Source organism: Epinephelus lanceolatus, chromosome 24, assembly GCF_041903045.1.
Source record: "Epinephelus lanceolatus isolate andai-2023 chromosome 24, ASM4190304v1, whole genome shotgun sequence".
NCBI lineage: Eukaryota > Metazoa > Chordata > Actinopteri > Perciformes > Serranidae > Epinephelus > Epinephelus lanceolatus.
This window is the reverse complement of record NC_135757.1, coordinates 17,792,141-17,819,078: the sequence shown is the minus strand read 5'-3', so window position 1 is coordinate 17,819,078 and position 26,938 is coordinate 17,792,141. Positions and strand designations below refer to the sequence as shown.

General features: G+C 41.6%; 1 protein-coding gene and 1 long non-coding RNA gene across 6 annotated transcripts in view; one reads left to right on the top strand and one right to left on the bottom strand.

The window, feature by feature from the left end:
* Nucleotides 1–26,938, top strand: part of LOC117249751 (receptor tyrosine-protein kinase erbB-4) — a 442,892-nt gene that overhangs the window by 39,907 nt on the left and 376,047 nt on the right. The window lies entirely within an intron of this gene.
* LOC144461907 (uncharacterized) lies at nucleotides 15,508–16,427 on the bottom strand. The gene is made up of 2 exons (XR_013490488.1): nucleotides 16,379–16,427; nucleotides 15,508–16,309 (listed from the first exon to the last, which is right to left on the bottom strand). It is a non-coding gene; the product is annotated as an uncharacterized LOC144461907 (long non-coding RNA).

Genomic DNA, 26,938 nt, shown 5'->3' with positions numbered 1-26,938 from the left:
GCTCCCCGTCGACAAACAACGCCCTGGATGTGTTGTTTTTCACAAGTTTCGTTTAAAAGGTTGAAATGCAGCAAACAAGTCTGTTTTCTTTTCCTTGAGAGAGAGTGATTTGTGTACGCTCAGGGCCCAGATCGCTACACAAAAGGCTTCTGTACAGTCAATGTTCCTATTTCTCATTCAACCTCACAGAGCTACCATGTTTTTTTTGTTTTTTTGGGTGATATTTCAGGCTGGCTGAGCATGCATACTTGTTTTCAGTAACGGTTTGCCTCATGTTCATGCAGTTACAGATACACCTGAGAGCCCCTCCACTACAAGTACAACTTTTTGCACTCCTGGCCGCTGAGCAGCGCTGCTTCAATGGTTCTGGTTCAGATGCCTTGCTCACAGGAGCTTCAGTTGCATTTCATATGAGAAGGAAAAGACTCTGTGTGATGAAATAGTTGTATATTGCCACAGCAATCTATAATAAAAAACACATTTTCTGTGTCTTGTACCTGAATGTGCTGCTGCAGGTATTTATCCAGAAATTGATTTAAAAAATGAAATAACTTTGGTTCATTTAACATTTTCAAGACAACATAACAATAATAACATTGTACTCCACATGCAAGTATTGGATTAATGAACAGGCCTTATGGGGACAGGCCCAGGGGCCCAAAGTGTCAGGGGCCTCCTGGCCTTCACCTGCAAAATGTCACTCAAAATGAGAACAAAGAGACGCAAAAGAACTACAAAGACAAACAAAATGACTACAATAAGGCACAAAACAACTAAAAATGATGCAAATATACCTCAGTAGGACACAAATGAACCTTTGAAGAGACAAAAAATGACAAAAAAGAAAAGAAAAAGACCTTAAAGGGATACAAATTGACCTTTGAAGAGACACAGAGCAAAGAGATGCAGAGGAACTACAAAGAGACACAAAAAGACCCAAAAACGACACAGATATACCCCAAAGAAACATAAAACAACCACAAATATAGACACAAATATACCTCGAAGAGAAACAAATTGACTTTTAAAGAGACAAAAAACAACTAAGAGGAGACACAGAATGACTACAAAGAGACATAAAATGACCAAAATAGACACAAATGTATCTCGGAGACACAAATTGACCTCTTAAGAGACACAAAAAGACCAAAAGACACAAATTGACGTTTAAAGAGACACAGATCAACTACAAAGATACACACAGAATAACTAGAGACAAAAAATGACCAAAATGGACACAAATATACCTCAGAAATGCAAATTGACCATTAGAGTAACACAAAACTACAACAAAAACATGCAAAGGAACTACAAAGAGACACAAGACGACCAAAAACAACACAGATATACCCCTAAGAGAGCAAAAAAAAAAAAAAACTACAGAGAGAACAAAACTACCATAAAAACAAACAAATTTATCTCAGAGACACAAATTGACTACAAAGGGACACAAAATGACCAAAAAAGACATAAATACAGTCAGGTCCATAATTATTTGGACAATGATACAGTTGTCGTCATTTTGGCTCTGTACACCACCACAATGGGTTTTAAATGAAACAATGAATACCTGCTTAAAGTGCAGACTCTCAGCTTTCATTTAAGGCTTTTTTCAAAAATGTAGTATGAACCATGTAGGAATGACAACCATTTCTTCACACAGTCCCCCGACTTCAAGGGCTCATAAGTATTTGGACAAACTAACATAATCATCAATTAAACAGTCAGTTTTAATACTTGGTTGCAAATCCTTTACAGTCAATGACTGCCTGAAGTGTTGGACCCATAGACATCATCAGATGCTGGGTTTCTTCCCTGGTGATGCTCTGCCAGCCCTTTACTGCAGCCGTCTGCACTTCCTGCTTGTGTTTTGGGTGTTTTGCCCTCAGTTTTGGCTTCAGCAAGAGAAACGCATGCTCAATTGGATTCAGGTCAGATGATATGACCCCAAACACTTCAGCTTTCATCCTGCTGCTCTTGTAAGCAAGACAAGACTTCACTAGAATAAATACAGAGGGTTTATCACAAGATGCAAACCATTGGTTAGCCTTAAAAATGGAAGGCCAGATTAGAGTTTGTCAAAAACCATCTAAAAAGCTTGTACAGTTGTGGAACAGCATACTATGGACAGATAAAACAAAGATCAACTACCAGAATGATGGGAAGACAAGAGAAGGAAGAAGGGAAGGAACTGCTCATGATCCAAAGCACACCACCTCATCAGTGAAGCATGGTGGAGGTACTGTTATGTCATGGCCATGTATGGCTGCCAGTGGAACTGGTTCTCTTGTATTTATTGATGATGTGACTGCTGAGAAGAGCAGCAGGATGAAAGCTGAAGTGTTTGGGGCACCATTATCTGCTCAGATTCAACCAAATGCTTCAAAACTCATTGGACGATGCTTCACAGTACAGATGGACATTGACCTGAAGCATACTGCAAAAGCAACCAAAGACATTTTTAAAGCAAAGAAGTGGAATGTTCTGCAATGGCCAAGTCATATCATCTGACCTGAATCCAACTGAGCATGCGTTTCTCTTGCTGAAGCCAAAACTGAGGGCAAAACACCCAAAACACAAGCAGGAAGTGCAGACGGCTGCAGTAAAGGGCTGGCAGAGCATCACCAGGGAAGAAACCCAGCATCTGATGATGTCTATGGGTCCAACACTTCAGGCAGTCATTGACTGTAAAGGATTTGCAACCAAGTATTAAAACTGACTGTTTAATTGATGATTATGTTAGTTTGTCCAAATACTTATGAGCTCTTAAAGTCAGGGGACTGTGTCAAGAAATGGTTGTAATTCCTACATGGTTCATACTACATTTTTGAAAAAAGCCTTAAATGAAAGCTGAGAGTCTGCACTTTAAGCAGGTATTCATTGTTTCATTTAAAACCCATTGTGGTGGTGTACAGAGCCAAAATGACGACAACTGTATCATTGTAATAATATGGACCTGACTGTATACCTCAAAGAAATACAGATTGACCGTTAGTGAGACACAAAACGTCACCAAAAACATGCAAAAGAGACACAAAAAGACCAAAAAAGACACGCATATACCCCAAAGCGACACAAATCTACTTCAAAGAGAAACAAAACAACCAAAACAGAAAAAAGTATACCTCAAAGTGACACAAAACATGACCACAACGAGATGCAGAAGAACTACAAAAAGACACAAAGAGACACCAATGGATGCAAAAGACCAAAAAAGACACATATAGACCTCAAAGAGACGTAAAATTGACTTTTAAAGAGACATAAAACAACTAAGAAGGCTGCAAAGAGACAAAAAAATGGCTAAACAAGACACAGGTATACCCCCAAGAGACTTAAAACAACTACAAAGAGAAACAAAAATACCAAAGAAGGAACAGATGTATTTCAGAGACACAAATTGACCTCTATAGAGACACAAAATGACCAAAAAGACAGTTTTTTTCCCTCAGAAGACACAAATTCACTTCAATGAGAGACAAAATGACCAAAAAAGAAAGAAGAAAACAACAAAAAGATGCCAAACCAGCACAAAATCTGTGTGTCTTCCTCCTACGTAGAAGAGGTAGTGGGGTCTTTTGCATGTCTGTGCCCAAGGGCCTATTGTCTCATAATCCACCCCTGCAAGTGTTCAGTATGCTGCTCCAATCTGCTGACAAAGAGGAGTTTACAAATGTACACATAGATTTACACTGAGTTTTATCAAGCAACTTGTTAGCATTGTGGGCTTGCTCAAACACTTGCGTGTACATTGTGTTAAAGAATGATAATGTTACCGTTCAAAAGAAGGAAACTCCATAAACTGATGAAAGCACAAGCACAGATATGAACATTTTCCAAGGCTTAGAAGAAAATACACAAATACTTCAGTTCCAAAATCTCAAGAAACCATTCTAATGCAGTTATTAGTCACGATCTGCTAAAATAACAGGCAGTTCTTCCACCTACAAAGCCTATCCAATTACACAAGTTATTCCTGAGACACTCACTTTAAGAAATGTAATTTGACTTTTGTGAAATTTCATATCACAACTGTATTAAGAACACTAAGTGCAACCCTGTGATTCAGCAAGTTGGCCATGAGATTTGAAGCAGTAACCTTCTGCTTTACAGCAAGTGGATTTGGAAACTCTCCTCTTAATTTTTTTTGTGGCTTTTCCGCTGGCAGATGAGCTGATGCAAACGGTGAGCAGGTGCTGCGTTCACTTCCACCCCCGTATGAGAGACTCACAGCAGTCAGCAGTGAATGGATTTACTGCGATGTCCCTGCCTATCTGTCTCCCTGGCTTCCTTTTTGCTATCTGTGAAATGCAAGTCGTCACATCTCACTCTGCTGCAGACCGTATCACACTCTCCCTTCTCACCTAATTAATCACGCTATTGAACTTAATGCCACTCAACAAAAAACAGTTGGCAGGGAGAGTGAGGTGCCTTCCTCTCCCCCACCTCCTCCTTCTCACCCTCCCCTTCCCCCCTTTCATTCCGCCGTGATTGTGACACGCAGGCAGGTTGGTTTGTCACGGTCCAGATATTTTGCCCATTGTTTAATCGGGTTCACAGAGGGTCCTTCTTTATCACCGCCGGCCTGTGTGTGTGCCATTAGGTCAGGCATTAACAATCGAGCACCACATCCACTAGTGACGGAGCAGGCTTGTAAATCTCAGGCTGCTGAAGGGTGCATCTCCTCCCTCAAGAGATGAATGGAGTAATGGACTTTCATTACGGGCCTCATTGTCAACGCTTAAGCACGCCCACATGCACACGTACGCTATTAAAATGTAAATATAGGCACTCTTTTGGAAAAAAACAAATAGAGATAAACTGAAAATGGCAAAAACACAAATCCAGGTACGTGCCCACACACATACACACAGCACATATCTTCTCACACTTAATGACAGCACTTAGAGCTGCCTCACGGGAGCGGAGGTGTTGCCGCTGACGTTGTGATGGACGGTTATTTTTCAAGAAGACATTAAATTTAACACTCTCGACTGTGTGTTCCGAGTTTTGTCATCGAAACATGTGGATACTGCTGAGACAGAAAGAGAAAAGGAGGGAGAGGGAGGAGGAGGGGGAGAGATGGGGCAAGGATTTATGGGTGTAATAATGGAATCTCAGTGGCTGGGCCATTGACACTGAGGCATTTTCTCTCATCCTCCTCCCATTATTAGATGGATGGAACAGGAGGGAGTAAGCACAGCAACATATGGGCGGGAGAGAATGGCAGACTGTTGTGTTGGAGTGCAAATCACATGCAGTGGTGATCGCTCTGTCTTTTATACCATCCAGGCATCCATACACATCAAGCTGTACTAAATGATCTCGTGGAGCCATTTCACACAACTCGATGATTTGATTACAGCCATGCTAGTACCTGTGTGAGGCTGCATGTAGGTCCTGTAGCATATGGGTGTATACACATAACCCCATAGTTTGATTCCTGGCTCGTGTTGTTGCATGTCTTACCTCTTTTGGTCCCTGTATTTCTTGTCTGAATCTCTGCTGCTGCTATCAAACGAACTGCAGTTGTACAGCGACTTTCTAGTCTCCCAACCACTCAAAGCGCTCAGTAACCATTCACAAGCTCTCATACACTGATGGAACATCTATTGGGAGCAATTTGGGGTTCAGTATCCACCTATACTTTGAACTGCCGATCTTATGATTAGTGGACAACCCACTCTACCTCAGAGCCACAGCCGCCCCAATGCTAAAATCAAGCAGGTATTCAGGACCTGACAATAAGGATTGCCTGGGGCAAATAAAATGCCGTGCTAGGCGAGTAAATCCAGCGACTCACTTGGCGGATCTGGCAAGTGTTAGAAAAATAATTTTAAACTGAGGTGATGATGGAAGTAGCTAAGAAGTGAGCCATCTCACTACCTTCTCATCTCCAAAAGAGTTCTGCAGTACTGATCTGGCACTTGTGAGAAAATGGCAGCAAGTGAAGATAAAGTTTCGGAGCTGAATTCCAAGTGAACATTTAATTATCTTGAAAACAGGAGTTTAGTTGGATGGCATTAGAGGATGTTGGCGAAACTCCAGCTATGTATTGCATAGTTGGTTGCAAGTTTGATAGCAAGGTGGATAAAATGAGGGCATTTTTCAAAGGCGCGTTAAGGTTTCGTAAGGCAAAGAATGAGATTGCAGATACTAGGACCGAAATTAGTTTCCTCCGTGAGGTGGCTGGGTTCAGCCTTAGAGATGGAGTGAGGAGCTCAGACAACCGGAGGGAGCTCGGAGTAGAGCCGCTGCCCCTTCGCGCCGAAAGGGGTCAGTTGAGGTGGTTCGGGCATCTGATCAGGATGCCTCCTGGGCACCTCCTGTGAGAGGTGTTCTGGGCACGTCCCACTGGTAGGAGGCTCCGCGGCAGACCCAGAACAAGCTGAAGGGATTACATATCTTGTCCTGCCTGTGAACGCCATGGGGTCCCTCAGGAGGAGCTGGAAAGCTGGGAAGAGGGACGTCTGTGGTGCTTTTCTTGGCCTGCTGCCCCTGTGACCCGGCCCAGATAAGCAGATGAAAATGGATGGATGTCAATTTTTCGTTAACGTCAATACCAAAGACTGTATATGAAGATGACGACATGGCAGCTCCCTAAAAGTGAAGCCAAAACATCTCAGTCGCCCCCTGGTGACTGGCTGCAGTATTGGTTATAAAGCCTGCCCCCTCTATATTAGTGGATGGGACATGGACCAAACTAAAAACTCAAAGTATATATTAGGTAATTTTTCCCCAAAGATGGTTACTGTCATTTTAGGTACTTCTTATCATGCTGCTGAATGTCCAAGTGTTCATTTTTCTAATAAGTTTGATTTTAATTAGTTATTTGATGCTATAAGAACAATCATTGGCGCTGCTAACAACAGGTTGGGCAGATGTATGTGTGAGAACTTCATACCGCGGAGGTTGTTATTGCATAGACTCTGGCTCCATATACATCACCAGTACAAGATTGCAGTTGGTGTATCTGAGAGGGTTTGGCTTCATTTTTGTAGTGGGAGGAAGTGGAGACGCATCATCCATCTTCATGTACAGTCATTGGTGAGAACATGACAATTAATTTTACTATTTGGTGTTATTTGATAACAAAGAGGTTTGTTAAATTCAACTTTGGGCAAGTGAATGTCTGAACCACTTTGCTGACCGTGCAGGTGAAAGAAAAACATTTGATAATTAGTGCTAAACACAAAGTACAGCTGAGGCTAATAGAACAATTGGACAAATAACCGTTTTGACCTGAGGATGTTGGAGTAAAAAAAAACTAGATCTCCAGAATGATCAGGAGTAATCCTCTGCGTGCCATGGATATCAGTACCAAATTCCATGGCAATCCATCCAGTGGTTGTTGAGTTATTTCAATGAAAGCCACAAATTAAGTAAAAAAAATGGCTTATATAGAGTGTCAGGTTGAGTTAAGGTCTTAAATTTTGCAGTCCAGTTTAGCTGGTTTGGATCGTAACGACTTTGGGTGTAGGCAGGGCTCAAGTCTTAGTTGTTCTGCCTGTGCAGAACTCTATTACACACCACAAGGTAAACTCGTGATCTCTATTTTTTTAGGTAAATTGGTTACTGCAGCTGTTGCGTTAGTGATATAAATTATGTTTAGGGTTAGCTTCATGTCTCCTCTGTCTTCTTTCCTTAACACTGTATTATGCACCATATTATAACCCTCTGATTCATCAGTACATACTGTAGTTGAGGCTTTCTTTTTATCCCTAAGGCCATTATGTCGCCACTTCCTGATTATCTGTGCTGTTGTAAACATTGGCAGCAATGACTGTTTACAGTAATGTGATTTGTTCTTATTATCTGTCCTTAAGGTCAGCACTGCATTAAGCAAAATTGCAGGCAATCTTCTCCTTCTGCAGCTGCCTGCAAATGAGTTAAAGCTGTAAAATCCAGCCTGTCATGGTTCAGTATAAACTGTTAATGAAGGATGTTGTGGTCTGCTCAGTTAGGGAGGTATGTTTGCTCCATTGAGTGGATGTTTATGTGCTTTTGTTTGCTGCTTTGATACAGTGCTGGAGCACTTAAGGAGAAACTTAACTTTGCTTGTCCTTTTAAGTCACTTTCAGGTTGTTTGTCTGCAACTTTCTTGCCTTTTAATGCTGCTTTATTGGTGTTTATCAGTTTGAATAAGCTGGTTGAACAAAGGTTAATGTGTCCGTCCATCCATTCATCCATCCAGCCATTCATCCATCCAATTCCAATAAACCCACATCTTCATTATGTTCCAGAAACCTCCTTCCCAGCATGGCAGTTTGCCACAAACGCTGCTCATTGGCCGTCACCAAGCAACAAACATCTGCCATTTCGTAATTAACACCTGCTGTGTGATAACAGACACCTGCTTTTGCCTGCATTGATTATTTTATGGTGACAAAATTGAATGTAATGAATGGCTAAATGCTTCCCTTCATTTTAATCATTTACATCAGAGTAGCATCCTCATCACATTCCTACCGCAGCTACGCAGCTCTTCATTAGCATAAGGACAATTAGGTCTGTAATGGGAAAGGTGAAGGTCACTCCCTGATTGTTTTACTTATACAGCCTGATATCCCGAGTGAGATGGTTTAAATGATTTTTACACACATTTTTTAATACCTTCATTTCATTTTTGTACTCAACTATATCCTGTAAATGATCACAGACGTGACCTTGTAGTAATTTTAGTCTTTTATTCCTGCATGTAATGTGTTTTCTCATCCTTTCTTCATTGCTCAATGCTACAAATCACACCGCAGTAACTTGGTCTTGACTCAGAAATAGCAGTTGACAAAACAGTCTCACCACAAGGTCCATTTAGCAGTCTTAGTCTTAGTAGTCTTTTGCAGTTTTATTCAGCAGCTGGAGTTTGCCCAGTTCCATTTTTCTGAGCACTTCAAGGTCTTTTGTCCATGTGACTAAAAGTAGTTGATTTACCAAGTGCTTCACACAGTGTTATTTAAAGGGGACCTCATTTTCAGGCTTGTATTTTGGATTTGTACATAAGAATGTTTACATGCTTAAATGCTCAAAAAACACTTTACTGTCTGCCAGAATACACCTGTATTCACCCTCTGTCTGAAACGCTCTGTTTTAGCATCTGTCTTTTTCAGCCCCCCCTCCTGAAAAAGCGCAGTCTGCACTGATTGGTCAGCATTTCCAGCATTTCGTCTTCTGCATTTGCAGTCTTTGTCTTTGCACCATCATTGCAGTCGAGGAATGATGATCTAAAATTGGGGATAAATTAACAACATCAGCAACCAAGGTTACATTTCCCCTGATGCTCTCATGTAGCAGTGTACAGCCGGGGAATGACTGTAACAGAGTATAGCATCACTTTCTGGTGTAAAGAAATCACCAATAAAAGCTTCTCACCATAAACCTTCACAAATGGACATCATCTAAAAGGAATAGAATCCAAAACTGGGGAGGAATTAACAACATCAACAACCAAGATTACTGGTTTCCCTGATGTTAGCATGTAGCTACATGTAGCAGTGTACCAGCAGCCAGGGAATGCCTGTAACGGAGTACAGTGTCGCCGTAAAAAAAAAAACAAAACAATACAAGCTTCTCAACCTTAACCTTCAAAAACGGACATCTTCAAGGAGGATTATGATCCAAAATTGGGGCGAAATTAACAGAAGCACCCAGGATTACTGGTTTCCCTGACATTAGCATGTAGCTACATGTAGCAATGTACTTGCAGCCAGGCAAAGACTGTAATGAGTAGGCTATAACATCCTTTTCTACTGTGAAATATCAGCAATAACAGCTTTTCAACCAACATCTTCCAGCAGGAATATGATCTGAAATCAGCAATCAAGATTACTTGTGTCCCTGACTTTTGTCCCTGTAGCTACATGTAGCAGTGTATGTAAACACTAGCACATTGGAAACAAAGTATTTAAACAGTCTGAAATCTGAGGTATTTACTCATAGGGATTACTTTTATATATCTATACCTCATTATCTGAAAATTTGGTCCCATTTAATTTGAGCATCTGACACTGTAACATTATAAATATGACAGAAAGTAAGGAACAAGTATAATAGGTCCCCTGTAAGGCCTTTGCTAAATCATTTAGGTTGACTGGGAATCCTGGCATGTATATGATCTGCCAAGCTGCAATTGCATTTACATAAAATGTCCGCATTTATTTTATAGTTCTACATTTTTCAAGCTCCCTGCTGTACTGTGTACTGTAATTCTTGTATGGTGGTGTCTGTTTTCAGACTGAAAAGGTTTCACCTGAATTGCCATGGACAGGCAGTGGAAAAGCTGTGGAGAATTAACACCGCATATCCAACATGCTCGCAGTGCATCAATAGAGCATCACCTTATGCTTCCAGCCATTCAAAAGAGTGACAAAAAGGAGCAGGTTTTAGCTAACTTGAACTCAAGGGAAGAGGTGCTGAAAATAAATTAATTCATCCACTTCTCCTTTGCACATCTTTGCCCTCACTGGACTCTCGTTTGCTGGTGAAAGAGAAAATAAAGAGCCAGCCACTGGAGAAAGACTGGGTGAAAATTTCTCAAAGTGTAGTGATGCTGAAGGCCAGACAGCTCAGCATCTAACAAGAGGAAATAACATGCATACCATGGAGGAAAGCAGGCGCTCAGATTCTCAATTAAGCTGAAAGTGCACTTACATCAACGGAGCCAAACACTCATGAAATTTAGGCGTACCACTGTTTTGAAGAGTTCTTTGACCTCTGCACTCAAGATCATTGCTTCCTCTCTCAACTTTTCATCAAACAAAAAAGCGAGTGTTGGCTGGAGCGGCGCAGCATTGCCCTCATGTTCACCCGCTGTTGTATTTCAGACAAGAGAGCAATAGAAATATATGCTAATCCTTGGCTCGTTTTTGCTACCATCCCACTGCGCAGAGCAGCACAATATTTCCATAGTGATTCGGACATTTTTGAGGGATTAAGGAAAGGGGGGGGGGGTGATCGGGGAACCCCAGGCAGCTTTACACACACACTACATTACCTGAGAGTTAGCACGGTAAAGGGCATGTGTTTAACTGTGATGGAACGTAGAAGACAGTGGGAATCTAGATTAGAGAAAATGACCCATGGGAGGGGAATGAGAGATGGGTGGGGGAGATGGAGAGAGTGAGACGGACTGAAGATGGTCTCTGTGAACGTCTGATAACCCGTTTTCTCACTGTGACACATTTCACTTTGAAGCCCAGTCGATTGCCGTGCCGGCCCAGAAACTAAGATATGCACAGGTTTCTTTTTGCTCCCTGCTGTTTGCTTTTTAATCTGTGTGTCTTGTTTTGTAAAGAAGGCTTAATTTCAGTTGGATACTGCAAAGGCGATACCCAAAGCCTCCTTTTCAAAGTCCACCCTGTGACTTTAGAGCAGTTTTCATGCTGTGTATGAAATTAAAGTGGCGTGGGCAATTTGGCATGGCAGGAATTTATCTTAATTTAAGCAGTTATGCTGGTATGATAACCCAGTTTTATTTCAAGTCCAGGTATCAGTACTGGCATCATTTCAAGAACGCTTCAGCTGTGTGGCAAATAATTGTGTGAACGGGGCAGAGTGCAAAATCTTAAAGATCAATCTTCAGCATTCAACAGGTGGAGCATCAAGTGCAAAAGATAGCCCAAAATTACAACTGAAGAGCAGTGCTCCTGTGCCCCAAACCACTGAATTGCCAAATTAGGGAATGCCAGTAAGTGACTTTTTTTCTCTCAGCCAATAAAATGGTCATATGCTCTCATATTATAGTCAAAAGCAGTAAAACAGGTAAGAAAACATGCTGAATAACAGCAGCCATAAGGATTGTCTATGGCTGACACAATTAAGGCCCAAACACTAACTGGTAAGAGGATCCTATTGAAATGCAAGGAATTATTATTTTCTCAAAGGAGTCCTTTTTGTGTGGGGCAAAATTTCAACAGCAAAGCAGCATAGCCCCAAGGCATGTTTTACCTAGATGTACAAAAATTAGGAGGCAGCTATAACATCCCAAGACTTTCACATAACTCTCTGGAGCCATACCCAAAACCCAACAGGAAGTCAGCCATTTTGAATTTAGTGCACTGTGCAGTTTTTAGAATTGCTCAGTGGTGCCCACTACAAAGTTTCAGCAACATATCCCCCATAGTATATTTTTCCATAGGTTTATGAAATTTGAAGGCATATGTAACATCCCAATACCTGGAAAAAAAGTCTCTTGGAGCCATACCCTAAACCCCACAGGAAGTCAGCCATTTTGAATTGACTGTGCAATTTTATAGACTTGCAAGGCAGTGCCCTCATAAAAATTCATACATAGCTCCTACAGTATGTTTCACTGAGATTTATGCGCCCCCTCCAAAATTTCAACAACATAGCCACCATGGTATGTTTCACTTATTTGTACAGACATTGGGAAACACATGTAACATCCCAAGACTTCAAAAAAATCTCTTGGAGCCCAACAGGAAGTTTGGGAAGGAAGCCATTTTGAATTGACTGTGCAATTTTTTTAGATTTACCCGGTAGTGCCCCTCCAAAATTTCAACAACATAGCCGCCATGGTACGTTTCACTTATTTGTACAGACATTGGGAGGCACATCCTAACATCCTAATACTTCAAAAAAGTCTCTTGGAGCCATACCCTAAATCCAACAGGAAGTTAGCCATTTTGAATTGACTGTGCAATTTTTTAGACGTGCTTGGTAGTGTCCTCTACAAATTTTCAACAATGTTGCCCCTGCAGTATATTTCACCTAGGTTTCTGGAAATTGGGAGGCACATCTAACATCCCAGTACTTAAGAAAAAAGTCTCTTGAAGCCATACCCTAAATCCAACAGGAAGTTGGCCATTTTGAATTGACTGTGCAATTTTGTAGACTTGCCGGGTAGTGCCCTTGAAAACATTCAACAACAGAGCCCCTGCGGTATGTTTCTCCTAGATTTATGAAAACTGGGACTCACATGTAAATCCAAAAAAAAAAGTCTCTTAGAGCAATATCCTACAGGAGGCTAACCATTTTGAATCAACTGTCAGATATTTTTTGACTTGCTCAGTAGTGCCCCCTATAAAAGTTTTAACAATGTAGCCTCCATGATATATTTGATTAAGGTTAAAGGAGCTATATGTAAGAAATCTAAAGCAAATAGTCATAAAATCCTCCTGATATGTCACAGAGACTAAGGAATAATGTTCATATAACATACTGATCTCACCGACAACAATAGTATGGCCAGAATATTCGCATCTAAAATTTTTTTTTGCGGTCCGCAAATCATGTTTATATTTTGAATTTGTGTTTTGGCCTGTTGCGCCACCCACCGCCCATAGACGTCGGAACTAGGGGTGCGGGGGGTGCGGCCGCACCCCCTCCCATCCGCACCCCCGCACCCCAGCCTCCCTACCCACTGCATTACGCTTTAAAAAAAATAAAGAATCTGAATTTAAACTCAATTTGTCTGACTTACATTTATCTCTTTCATATCATTAATGCATAGATCTATGCTTTTGATGTGATATGCAACCTGCCTGACTACATACAGAAGCCTTGGCATCCAGGATGTTGTGTCCATCCTACAAACCTTGCAGCCCCAAACCCGCTCCATGTTGTCAGAGGTGGAGAAGCTCATTAAGCTCTGTCTGGCCCTGCCCTGCATCCCAGCACTCTTTCTCAGCCTTGCGCAGGCTGAAAACCTGGCTGCGCAACACCATGACGCAGGAGAGACACATTTGGCCATTATGAACGCTCACAGTGACCTTATGGATGAGAGCGATGTCTCGACCCTGCTTAAAATCTTCATCAGTAGGTCAACTGAGAGAAGGTCCACTTTTGGAAATGCATGAAAGCTCTGATGGCCGAATTCACAAAGAATGAACTGCGGCCGCTGATAGCACCTTGAATTGCACTTCACTTGCCCCCGCAGTTTGCTCCGTCTTAACGTCCTATTCACAAAGGATATTGCGCTATGATATACCAGCGCAAACACGCCCACAAAGTTTGGCAGCTGAGCACAGTTTGCCCCTGATTTGCCCCTGATTGCAATTAGCCACATGGCAAAGTTATTTTTTTCACTTAACTGTGTGTGGTTATTAGCGCTGGTATTAATTAGACTTTGTTCGGCAAAGTACTGAATCCTGTATACCCTCATGTAGTGATGTCTGCTGGTGAGTCAGTCTAACAGTGTCGGATGAGTTGAGGCTGTGGATTTGACCAAGTTTGACCACTTTATCACTATTCCCTCTCACTTGTAGCTGTTTTTTCGTTATCTTTTGAATTTAATATGAATTATGGAACCATTTTTGTTCACGTTTGTTTCCCCCGTTTCGTAAAATAAATTATTGAAAGTTGCTTTTGAAGTGTGTGACAGAAGTGTGTTTTGAGAACGACCGCAGACTGTCACCTGTTCAACACATCAATATCTTCGGATGCCATGAAAGTAATAATGATTATAATAATAATGTCAAAATATTATTTACAGACTGATTTAACAGACGATCACTGCTGCTACGATCACTGGAAAGTCTGGACGAGAGGCTTCCACAGAGGAGCGCCCAGTTTGCACCAGCTTTCTAAAGATGTTATTTACTTCACTCAAACTGCGTATGGCTATTAGCGCTGGTGTTAGTGAATTAGGCGTTGTTTATCAATGAGGCTCATTTGCATAAATATATATTATATTTTTGCGCCAAATATATGCATATTACCTCATTTAAATACGTGCAAATAACACAGCAGCACCGAGAAGCAATCTGCTTGGCAGCGCAGTTAGTGGAGCATTTCACCCTCTGCGCGTACTTTGTGTTTGCTCCATTTTTACCGGCTTAGCAGCTGCAAAAGCCACGCAATCCTTTTGTGAATTCGGCCCTGAGTCAGGAGCGCAGACTTTTCTTTTTTGCATTCAAGGTTACAAATAATGTTATGTTCCTTAAATGGCTTGATTTAGTTATCAAAGTTTCATTTTCTTAACAATAAAGATGCCGTGTTCATCCATTCTAGTTCTCTTATAACTACATGTTATTATAAAATAACTTCAAATCAAATCCTTAATCATTGATAAGTGTGCGTGCTTCCCCCGCCCCTCCCAACAAAAATCCCGCCCCCCCTCTCAGAAAATAGTTCCGACGTCCATGCCACCGCTGTCTACCAGTCATGCAGTCAGTAGAGTCTCAGCATCAGTTACAGTTACGACTGAGCTACAGCAGCACGGCAAGCAGCATTAGCAGTGTCCCAGCATGAGCAGCCGGCTTCTCCTCAGCTGTATCCCGGCAGCAGCGTTAGCAGCAGAGAAGCTGGACTTGTTTGAACGGTCCGCTGGAAAACCGAAGATCAAAGACGCGGCAACGCAGCCCTGCCACGGCAGCTGCCTGTGGACAAACAAATCAGTCTCCAGCGTGCCGCTGTCCAGCAACCTCGAATCTGTAGGGGAGGGGGGGCGGACACGACTCGCGGCAGTATTTTGAATTTGAGTGCAGTAACTGTTTTGGCCACATTCTTACATACAGCGCCTTTAACAGACATTGGGAGCAGTGTTGGGTAAGGGTTACTTTAAAAGTAATCAAAGTACGTTACTGCGTTACTTTTTTAAAAAGTAACCAGTTACTTTACTGTGTTACTCCCTGAGTAAAGTAACTCAATTACTTTAAAAGTACTTCCAACGTTACTCCCTGAGAAAAGTAACTCAAGCACTTTTGAAGTACTTTTGAGTATTCTACATTTCCTATTGTGCAATGGACCACAGGGCGCTAAGCCTACATTTTTTTGTCTCCAAAATTAAAGTTATGGACCACTTGCCCTTCACTGAGATCCAATTCTCCCATCACAGCCGTCACTTTGACCAGTAGAAACACAGAACGATCTGCTGCCGTAGACAACTGTATGACAACAACACCCCAGCGTTTTTAATATTTCCTCTAGGGATGTTACCACACAGAGTAAAAGGGGGAAATGATGGTGTGAAACAGCAGAGGCACTTTGTCAACCCGCTGAGTTAACGTTACTGTCATTAGCATCAAGCTAGCAAACACTGGTACATCCTCACGGTCGGACATAAAGTAATAACATTAACAAATAGCGGCGGGGCTTTTACTCACCACAACTGCAGAGGCTCCCAGCTTCATTTGAAACAGACTACATTATAGACGGTCCATTATTTATTAATCCCTCTGTGTGTTTATATATTTACTTTTTATCTGCTCTGTTGTCTTTATAAAGTTAACATATCGCACCCTCATTTCAAACTCAACACTTGTTTCAAATTAAAAGCCCCTTATAACCTCAGCTGAGAGAATCCCTCCATTTTCTAAATAGGCTTTTATTCTGAAACATTTGTCAGAACTTCCTGTGGAAGATACAGTAGCTTGACAGTTTATGTGTGGCGCTTCAAATGTAGCTCCTGCCATCTGCTGACACTTTTAGGTGACTACAACAACATGTTGGCTGGCACATGAACAGACACAGTTCTGGCAGTGACTCAAATAATAGTCAAAGTAAGAAAAACAGGACAAGAATAACCCGATGACATCACACACGCCGTGAAAGATGACCGGGGATAATTGGTGAGTACCAGTGTGTAGCGTGTACCAGGCATAATGCAAGTCCTGAGTCTGAAATATGTCTGTCAGCGAGTCCTACTCCACCTATTGAGACTCCACCGTAGACAACGGCAGCATTTCTCCGACCACGTAGTGAGCCACAAGCTCCGTGGCTTCTTTCAGACTGATAGGTTTAATGTTATCTCCGTTATTAGAATCAAACGACAGCCGTTGCTGTTTCGGAGCTGAAGGACCAGCGTTCTAAAAGTAATGGTAGTAACTGATGTCTTGTTTGAAAATGTACTTAAGTATTTGTTTACTCAAACAGCAAACTAACGCGTTAGGTTACTCGTTACTGCAAAAAGTAATCAAAATACTCTAACACGTTACATTGTAACTTTGTTACCTTGTAACGCGTTATACCCAACTCTGATTGGGAGGCACATGTAACATCCCATGACTTAAAGACAGTCTCTCAAAGCCATGCCCTAAACCCAACAGGAAGTTAGCCATTTTGAATTGACTATGCAAATTGTTGACTTGCTCGGTAATGCCCCCTAAAACATTTCAACAGCATAGCCTCCTGGAAACATTTTACTTAAGTTTACAAACACTGGGAGGCACATGTAACATCCGAAGACTTCAAAAAAAGTCTCTTGGAGCCATACCCTAAACCCAACAGGAAGTCAGCCAATTTCAATTGACTATGCAGTTTACGAAAAAAAAAAAAAAATCTAATAAATATAACAAATGACAAAAGAAGAGAAAAAAAACATGAATATATGTGCAAAATTAAACTTCATCCATTGCGAGTAAACTACTAAGCACCCAAAGTCCTGTTATCTTGTGGGAACAACTCATTTATGTTGGGTGCACAAAAGACAAAAAAAATTTAGGGGCTCCTTGGAAAACACTATTTTCCCAGGAAAAGAGTGATATATTCATGTGAATTACATCTGCTGCCATAAAAGCCCATGCAGGATAAAAACGATAACTCCACATGCTGCTTGATTTCAATACAAAACACATATTATTTCCAGGAAGGACAGACACAGTGGGTGGTTATGGTGTCACCACAAAATAGAAAATCTCCAGAATGTTGCGAGCTGTGTCACCCATGGACAGCAAGGGGCCTTTGGTGCTTTTGTGGATGTTCGCCTTGTCTATAGACAACTTTGTCAGTGTCAGGGGCCAGGGAATAGAGTTTACAAGTGTCGCAGGGCTACTGGGGCCCCTGATGTAGAGGCCACAGGGTGTAGTAATAGGAAAAGCTATGAGACTGAGAGTGAGAAAAGTATTTAGGGATTAAATGAAAGTGCATATTAATATTTTACTGGTGTTTGCATGGGTGTGAGCTTGTATGATTCTGGTGTTTTTGTCTTTGGGTACAAAGAGAGAAGAAGTACCCCAGGCAGCCCATCCATTGTGGCTGTAAGCATGGCCCTGGCAGAGGGTAATGGCCCTTATTCTAATCCTCTAAAAGATGAGGGGTACAAGAGGTTCAAATGCACAGAGACGAGAGGGAGGACGAGACAAAAAAAAAGAGGCAGGGGAGGGATGGAGAGGCCCCATCCCACGCCTCATTGAGTCCTCATTCTGAACGGCCGGCACTTCATTAAAAAACGAAGGCGTCTTGCGCAAAAAAACAAAAAAAAGGAGCGGCTTGTTGTTCATTCTCCATCACGACACACAGAAAGCCCAGAGAGTGTATTTGTCTTATCACAACCACAGAGCACCGGAGCGTATCTTTGAAGGAGGCGGGCTACAGATTTGTAATTTATGATAATTGTTTTCTCCAAAAGTGTAAATATATTATGATGATTATTTCCGGGAGAGCACGCACCAGCTGATGGGACGTTTCATCAGATGAGAGCAGAAAAATTGCTTGAGCAAAATGCATCTGACGCCGTTGATGAGAGAAGGGCGGAATATGGTGTCAAAGCAGTTGTACTTTCACACATGAATGCATGTAGACTCATTCACACATGCAAGCCCTGCTGACTCCAAATAACTCAAATAACTTTTTACTTGGACCCTTAATTTACCCCAGTGCTTCGTATTCATACAAATAAAATTCAAAGCACTGGACATGAATAAAATTGTTATTAAAGCAAAAGCTGCAACAAAAGTGCGATTTAATTTTAAATCTGCTCTTTTTGTTTCATTTGTCTTAATCTGCAAGTATTAGTGCAAATATCAAATTTTGAAAAGGGCTCACTGAGAATAATTATCTCAAAATGATTTACTATAAAACCAAACTGTTTTTAAATCAGTTTTAAATGCTTTTCTGTATCAGGATGTCAAGCACAGAAAATATAACAAATTCCTAAAATAAAATTACTGCTTTAAAATACTTTAGGAAGAAGTTTTTACTGATTGAGAAGCTGCTCGCTGGTTCATCCTGACTTTTGCACCCTGTTTCACCAGCAGGCAGAGATTTGATGATTTTCTGTGTGATGTTGGCTAATTGATGCTAAGCGCTAGCCAGCTACACTGTTGGTCTTCTGTTGCATACATGTGCTCCTCTGATGGTATCATTTCTCAAGTTTGGAAGCGATTGTTCAAACTTTGGTGTATTCATGAGCTTTGAGTTGTAATGTGAAAACACCATGAAGCTACAAAGAAGATGTGTTGTATTTTACTGCTCAGAGCATTTAAAAGAAATGTCAGTAACAGTTTTAAGTGACAATGCTAACCACTGCACGACCATGCCCCCTTAAGTGAGTAATGCTAATACATAACTTTTCTAACTAGTTTCTATGGACAGCAGCAACGGTTACTACCTAATACCATCAAAAATCCCCCAGAAAATAAATTTTTCCTATTATTGAGACACCACATAAATGTAGGGTTATTTGCGGCAGGTTCAGTATATAGACTCCTGGGTCAGGTTACTTCAAGGACCTGTATGTGACTCAGAGTATCTATGATTCAGAGTCTGACTACACAAAGCTCTCAACATCGAGGTTGTTGAGCCAGTGGCTAGCAGCTAACAGTGCTAGCAGTGCAACTGGTGCTGACAGAGCTAACAGTGTTAATGTGTGTATGGGGAGGGTGGGGGTGGGGTTTTTCCATTGCTAGCCTTTGGGATACACACACAAGGACTCACATGTACTGACATGTACCCCTGGCCAGACCACAACAAAAAACAGAGAAGCTCAGATCACAACACACATACAGGAAGCATGACTTCATTTTCTGCTCAGGAAGCATTACTCCAGTATATCTTTGTATAGCAGATAATTGTTTGTCTATATTAATGTAAAGAATATTGTATACAGCTCCTATAATTGTGATTCATGGGTTGATAGAATAGCCTTAGTTGTGCTGAATACATTTTTAGAGTTGCTTGGAAATAGATTTAGCTGAGAGGCACAGATTAAAACGTGGCTTCATAGAATGCAGCTTCTGCATTGTGTTTTTCTGATCACTGATATTGTTCCTCGCTACTCAGCCATAACAAGCACTCGTAAAGTATGAGTTGAGCTGTGCTTCTGTGCCTATTGATTCAAGTTATCGTACTGTGTCAGGCAGCTGTTAATGTGCCATGTGTTGGTAATTCTTTATTCAAAGATGAGATCATTGTGTACATTTGGTTTTGTCCATGGATGCATCTTTGAGCACAGAGAGCACGGCTGCGCAGCTCAAACAATTCACCAATCATTATGTAGCTCGTTTATGCTATGCAGTGTGATAGAAGTGGGGAGGACACAGTACTCTGTACAATAATTTGGGTGCTTTCCTTGTTAGGTTTGTTACGTGGTCATAAGTTGTGTTGTGGGTGGATAAAGGGCCTGAGCCCAAAGGTCATTGTTTGCTACTGCCATTGATCATTGGCAGCAGTGATGCAGCATAAAGGTCGTAAAAAAAAAGGAGAAGAGGAAGACTAATAAGCTGATGTAAACAATGTAAGTTTTAAAACATCCCAAAAGGACTTTAAAATGTCTTCTGTTATGAAACCTGCAGTCTTTTTCTGTGGTCTTACTTGTGATATGTCCTTTACTTCATGAGATTATTCGCAGACCTGTGGTCTGACTGACTGAATGAAAATGGGAAAATAATCTAATTGTGTGTTTGTTTGTTTTTTAGACCAATATAGCGATTACGATTTACTATGCAATTTTTATAGATACCTTATCTTCCTTTATCTTCTTCCTGTCTGTATCTGTATTACTCACTACACAGAAGTAATACATCATTCTATAGTATATAAGACCAGCATACATGTTGAGCTGCAGAGTTTATTGTTGGACAAACCTAAACACACTGTACATTTAATAACACCAGGCTTTTTACCTCTAGTTTCTTCTCTACTTCGAAGCTCGATGCACAACAGGCAACTCTTACTGCAGTGCGATACGTTAACATGGGGATTGCATTAAAGCCTGGTGTTGGCCACTTTTACATAGCAATACTGGGAGCATGAAAGAATGTGTGTGGCTAGGTGTGGGCAGTGTATTGATGTTATATCGATTCCTTGATTTGAGATATTGTGTATTGTTGTATTAGATGTTGGATATCATAATACCGTAATACAACTACTAAGTCATCATATTCAAGTAACTATTGATTATTTTTTAAAAATCTCATTGTGCAAATATTTTATGAAAGCACCAATAATCGACCCTCCATTATCTTCACAATACCGAAGTACAAAAGTATTGTGATATTTGACTTTCTTTGTAATGCTAAGCCCAGTGCTTGGCATTTCACAAGTCGTTTTCTTCATCTACTCTCATTCTCATATGTCACAAGTAGGGATGGGCATCAGTTTTCGATTATCGATGATTGATTGTTAAGGATTTTGATTGATCACAAATAATTTTGCTCAATAGTTGCAGTGTTTCCCCTACAATGCTACAGGCCTGGCGAGCTGCTGTGCCTACGAGACCCCCAGCCGAACCTATGCCAGGCAAAACATCATAAACAGACAGAGGCTCTCATCGCTCTCCAAAGCCTCGCCGGCTTCCCTTGAGGCCTCTGAAAACACTACGGCATTGAAAGACGGAGGTTTCACTGAAAACTGAAGCCTGTAACTCCTGGCTGGCAACGGTTATAAACACCCAGGGGTGAACTGCGCATGCGCACCATTCTTCCTCTTTGGCCTGGCCGGGTTGAAGCTCAAAACTGGGGCAGCTGCGCTCTCTTGCAGCGACACTCTGCACTGCACTCATTTGTTTTCTCTCTTTTGAAATACTTGCTTATCAATTAATCGATAATTGATAGTTAATTTTTGTGATGATCGAATAATGAATTTTGATCATTTGCCCATCCGTAGTCACAAGGTGTGCAGACTGTGTGCATGCACACATGAAACCCATGGGGCCAGGTGTTTCCGACTCTCTCGTTGATCAGATCGTGTAGCATAAAAAAAATAATCAAAAAATTGGGGGTGGATATCGTGAAAAAAAAAAATAAAAAAATAAATAAATAAATAAATGGTAATGATGCCATTACCAATACCAGTTCCCTTAAAGGTATGCCAATACCTAACTTCATTTGATAGCTTTTTTTGTTTTCTGTTTCATTCAATACTCATCATGTCAATAGAAGCATTCAATTGTGTAAAATGCCTCCATACTTTTGAGCCTTTTGGTTGCATCCCAGCATACTGATCGCCAACTCCATCAATACACTGCGCTTGACCTCACTACACCAAAGACTGAATTTGTTGTAGCTGCTGTGGTAGCAGTCGGGACGTATGTCAGCACCTCCACATCTAAGGCCATGGTTCTTTCCCGGAATCCGGTGGATTGCTCCCTCTGGGTTGGTGGAGAGTTGCTGCCTCAAGCAAGGGAGTTTCTGGGGGTCTTGCTCACGAGTGAGGGTAGAATGAAGCGTTAGATGGATTGGCAATTTGGTGCAGTGTCTTCAATGATGCGCTGCGCCAGACCGTCACGGTGAAGACAGTGCTGAGCTGGAAGGTGACCCTCACATATGGTCATGAGCTCTGGGTAATGACCGAAGGAATGAGACCACAGATACAAGCAGCTGAAATAAGTTCCTTCCGTGGGGTGGTTGGGCTGGAAAGCGTTGCTGGGAAGAGGGGCGACTGGGGTGCTTTGCTTGGCCTGCTGCCCCTGCGACTGTAGAATAGAAAAAGGACTTAATACTGGATTATTTCGGACAATGTTTTAATGGTATTGAGAATCAATACCCAGCTCTACTAGCTACAGTACAGTATAGAATAGGGATTAATTCAAATAAGCTGCTAGCTATGTGTACAAATACGTGCTGTAATAAATTTTATTTTCAAGTCTAGAGAAATCGGTGCCGCCTCTGCATTGACATATTGTAGAGCTAATGTCATGTTGCCTTTCATGTTCCCTTGTGTAAGTACTTGTTCACCTGTCAGCAACCTGAATGAGGTGCCTTTGCTATCAGGTGTTTCTGCCAGTGGCCGCTCCGCTGCCAGGGTCAAGGTACGTTTGTTTTTTCTTCACCACCCCTTTTGTAGGAGGGTAAAAACCACAGAGAGGCACAGTGAGTTCTTTTTATCCAGGTCTCTATCTCTGTGTCTCCATCCTCCACATATTGATTGCTCCCTGACCTTTCACCCTGACTGTGAGTAATGGAATTGCCTGTCGTGGACACAGGCCCTGGTCAAGGTCTTGTAAATGTACGGCACATGTTTGCGCGAACTTGCCGATCGATTCCTCACTTGCTCCGGTGTCAGGGAGAATAGAGCCTTCCGTCGTGTTATTTCTGTCAAGGCCTTATCTTGATTCCTCAAATGTCCTTGAAATTCAGCTGAAACCCAGTCTTTTGGAGTGCAGAATGTCTATATTAACTAGCTTCAATTTTACTTAAAGTACTTATACTTTGCTCTTGAAAATATATCTCCTGTTTTGAAGCCCTGTGCAGATTTTAAATTCTGTCTTGAATTGCCAAACATTGTTCAAACAGGTGTAACGATTGTAAAAGACCACTTTTGATGTATTTTTAATGAGTTTATTCCTAAATAAGAAGCATTTGAACACAGTGGACACCTGCTCTTACAAAATGATTGCTGGCATGAAAGGAAGCAGAAATCTTGATGTTGTGAGTCATCTTAGATCTTTGCTTGCAAAACACTTCTTTGAGGAGTGACTCGTGTGCTTTTGAGATACTGACAGATACATTTCAGGTTTGTTCTCTTTTTTAAAAATTAATTTCTCCCACAAAATCAGACTTTCACAGCGATGGAGTGTTCTGACCGCTGCAGACACAGACTGAGAGAAAAAGACTTGGGGCATGCTCCTGGAGAATTGCTGGACCGAGATGAGATGACATACCACTCAAGAGTCTATCAGATTTCATTCTGACAGATGGGACCAGTACGAGGAGGTACTGCCTGGTGATGGGAAAGATTGTGGTAGAAAATAGGGCAGCGTGGTGTACGGAAAGTGTGAGCTGGGTAGTGCCGTGACCGTCTTCACAGGAATGTTTGTAGTGGTTACCACAGTGATGAAGAGTGTTTGTTTGTGTGTGACAACAACAGGACTGCTGATATTTTTGGGAATAGGTAGGAGGGTGATGCCCTGAAAAGATTACCCTGAACTGCACACTGTAAAAAATGGCAGGCTATTATCATGCACTGTTTGTACATATAACTACAAAAAGTAATGCACCACAATTCCTGTATAAGACATGTAATCATGAGACAGTGATCCATGTATCACCCACATCATCGGGAAGGCTGCAATCATGTGCGGTTGTGGATTGGTCAAACAAACACAGGACTTTAGCTCAGAAAACCGGTGTTTTGGACCGTGTGAAGTGGACTTTGAATTAGGGATGCACCGAATATTCGGTAACCGAATATATTCGGCCGAATATTGCAAAAAAAACACACATTCGGTATTCGGTGGAATAAGTTAAAAGCAAGACCGAATAATAGCGCCGTGTTTTGATAACACGATCAAACGGCGTGCCATGACGCGTGGAGTGAAATGTCGGCAGTGTGGCAATCTGCCCGTCACGGCACTCGCATTTGCGACTAAAAATAGTTTTGAGCGAGCAAAATAGGCTTAAATCATTCAGCACGCTGTGCGAGCAGCCTACAGATTTCAACCAGCAGCAGAAACGAAAGGTGAATCCCACCGATTGTGGGTTGAACGGGGGTCACAGACACAGACAGTAATGCATTCCTGTCAATTACGGCAGCCATTGGCTTACCGGGGATGGAGAAATCGGCTCCAATAATATCCTCTTCTTGGTGTCATGACTGCCCAGAAGTACCTGAACAGCCGAGCCAGCCGAACACAGGTATGTGATGTGTCAGAGGAGAAACGAGCCTTTCACATTTCTGTCTTTGTGGCAGGTAACGGTCCACAAACCTCACCGCACTTTAGGGACTGTTCATTACTTATGAAGGGACTGTCAGGGGAGGAGGGTGGCTGGTTGATTCTTATTTTATTTATTTATTTTATTTTGATCACCCCCATGTTCATCACTGATTGATGCTGTTTTTGAAGTATGAATAAGTCAATAAGTAATTTATTCCATTGAAATATCATTGCTGTATTATAGAAAAGTGATTTATCTTTTTATAAATGGCACATCTGCCTCATTTTCGCTGTGATATCGTGATACTACTCAGAGCCATGATATTTTCATTGGTATGGTACCGTGACAACACTAATCTGGAGGGGGTTCATCTGCAAAAACTAATGAAAAACTAAACAATGATATTCGGTATTTGGTACTTGGTATTCGGCCAAGCGTTTTGTCCAAGATTTTTAGGTATTTTTGTGTGCTTATGATAGCCCCCTGAGAACTGAACTTTTGTTTGATATGCATTTTTAATTTCTCCTAGCTATATGGGATCAGTAGAACCCGATAAGTATAAAAAAAACTAAACACTGTCAATGATAATTAAGTCCCAATGTCCTCAAAATAAGGTGTAGTTTGGTTTTCTGTTGGACCACTGAAAGAACTTAACAGTAAAAGGAGGACAACCTACTTTAAGAAATCCTGTGAGGCTTGAAAGAAGTTACAAAAAGTGTCTTGACCGTATATTTTCTGCATTGTAGCCCCTGTTTATGTGTCATCCGTCTTTTCTTAAAATAATTCACCAAAATCCCTTAATTATAGGCCAGTGCAGCAACATAATGTCACCAGTAACTAAATGGATAAAAATAATAATTGGAACAATTAGACAAAAAGCAGTCTACAGGCACACTAGCAGTTCTGTGAGGTTGTACTCCAGCTAAATGCTAATGCTAACAAGCGCACAATGACAATGCCTCACAGCATTGCTGTTCCTTGAGTTATACAGCTTGCTTGAGAGGACAAAAACATTAATAAAAAGGCTGTTTTTCAAACCGTGTTTGCTGTTTTTCAAGTGGCAAAAATGGGCTTCCAATAAAAAAATATTTTTTGCAGTGTAGATTCTTTTTAGGTTTTACTGTATGTGACTCACTGACCTTAACCGTCACCCAGCACACATGGAAAAAAATTCTCACACACACATAGACGCAAACACTAATGTCAGGAATCCGGACTCCCCTTGAAATAGCTGATCCCCCTGTGCTATGTTGATGACACACACACACTGGGAGAAAGCACCCAGAATAGCCGCACTGCCACATCCATTGCATTCCACTACCCAGCTGGCTGCCCTGTGGACACATACACACACATACTGCTGCAGTCTTACACACACACACACAGTTATAGCAGACATGTCACATACATATTTTTCCGCACACACACACTCATGGATAATCACTCCCCTCTGATACCTCCTCTCCCCACTACACACTTCAGACTTTTCTCCCATTAGTCTGATTTGGTGCATAGTGCTCACAGCCCGCCTCGCCCCATCAATGAACAATACAAGTTCAGCCTCAGAGAGCTCGTAGCTAATCCCTCAGCTGTTTGGAGTTGGCAGTGGACAGCCGAAACACTGGAATAGTCTGCGCCCCCGCCAATTGCAGCACAGATCAGATATCAATTTGTCAAGAGAGCTGGCTGGTCATCTGGCCGGCTGGCTGGCTGGCTGGTACAGAGCCTGGAGGCAGAGGTGAGTCAGCAACTTATACAGCCAAGAGTGGAGAGCCAGACAAGCAACCAGCCGGTGTATTCAGCTGCAGAGAGTCTAAACTCTGACTTTTGGAGAAAAGTTAGAAAAGTTGAAAAAATGTCCACTCTGAAAAAATGTCCAAAAAAAAACCAAACCCCACCCTCTTTTCCCCTGTGGATATAAAACATTTTTTAGACACACTCTCACCACTTTCTCACCAATTCCTTTCAGATACAATTGGTGGTTTGATAACAAAGGTTTTACCGCAATGATGTGGGTGTATTGTGTTTCTAAATTTGCTCCACGCGTGCAGATTTTGATCCATTTCAGCCCCACGGGTGCAGTTCTGCACAAATTCAGAAGACAAAAAAAAAAAAAAAGTCATTGCTATTGTTCTTGTTTCCAGTATTTACTCTCACCTCCTTCTCAG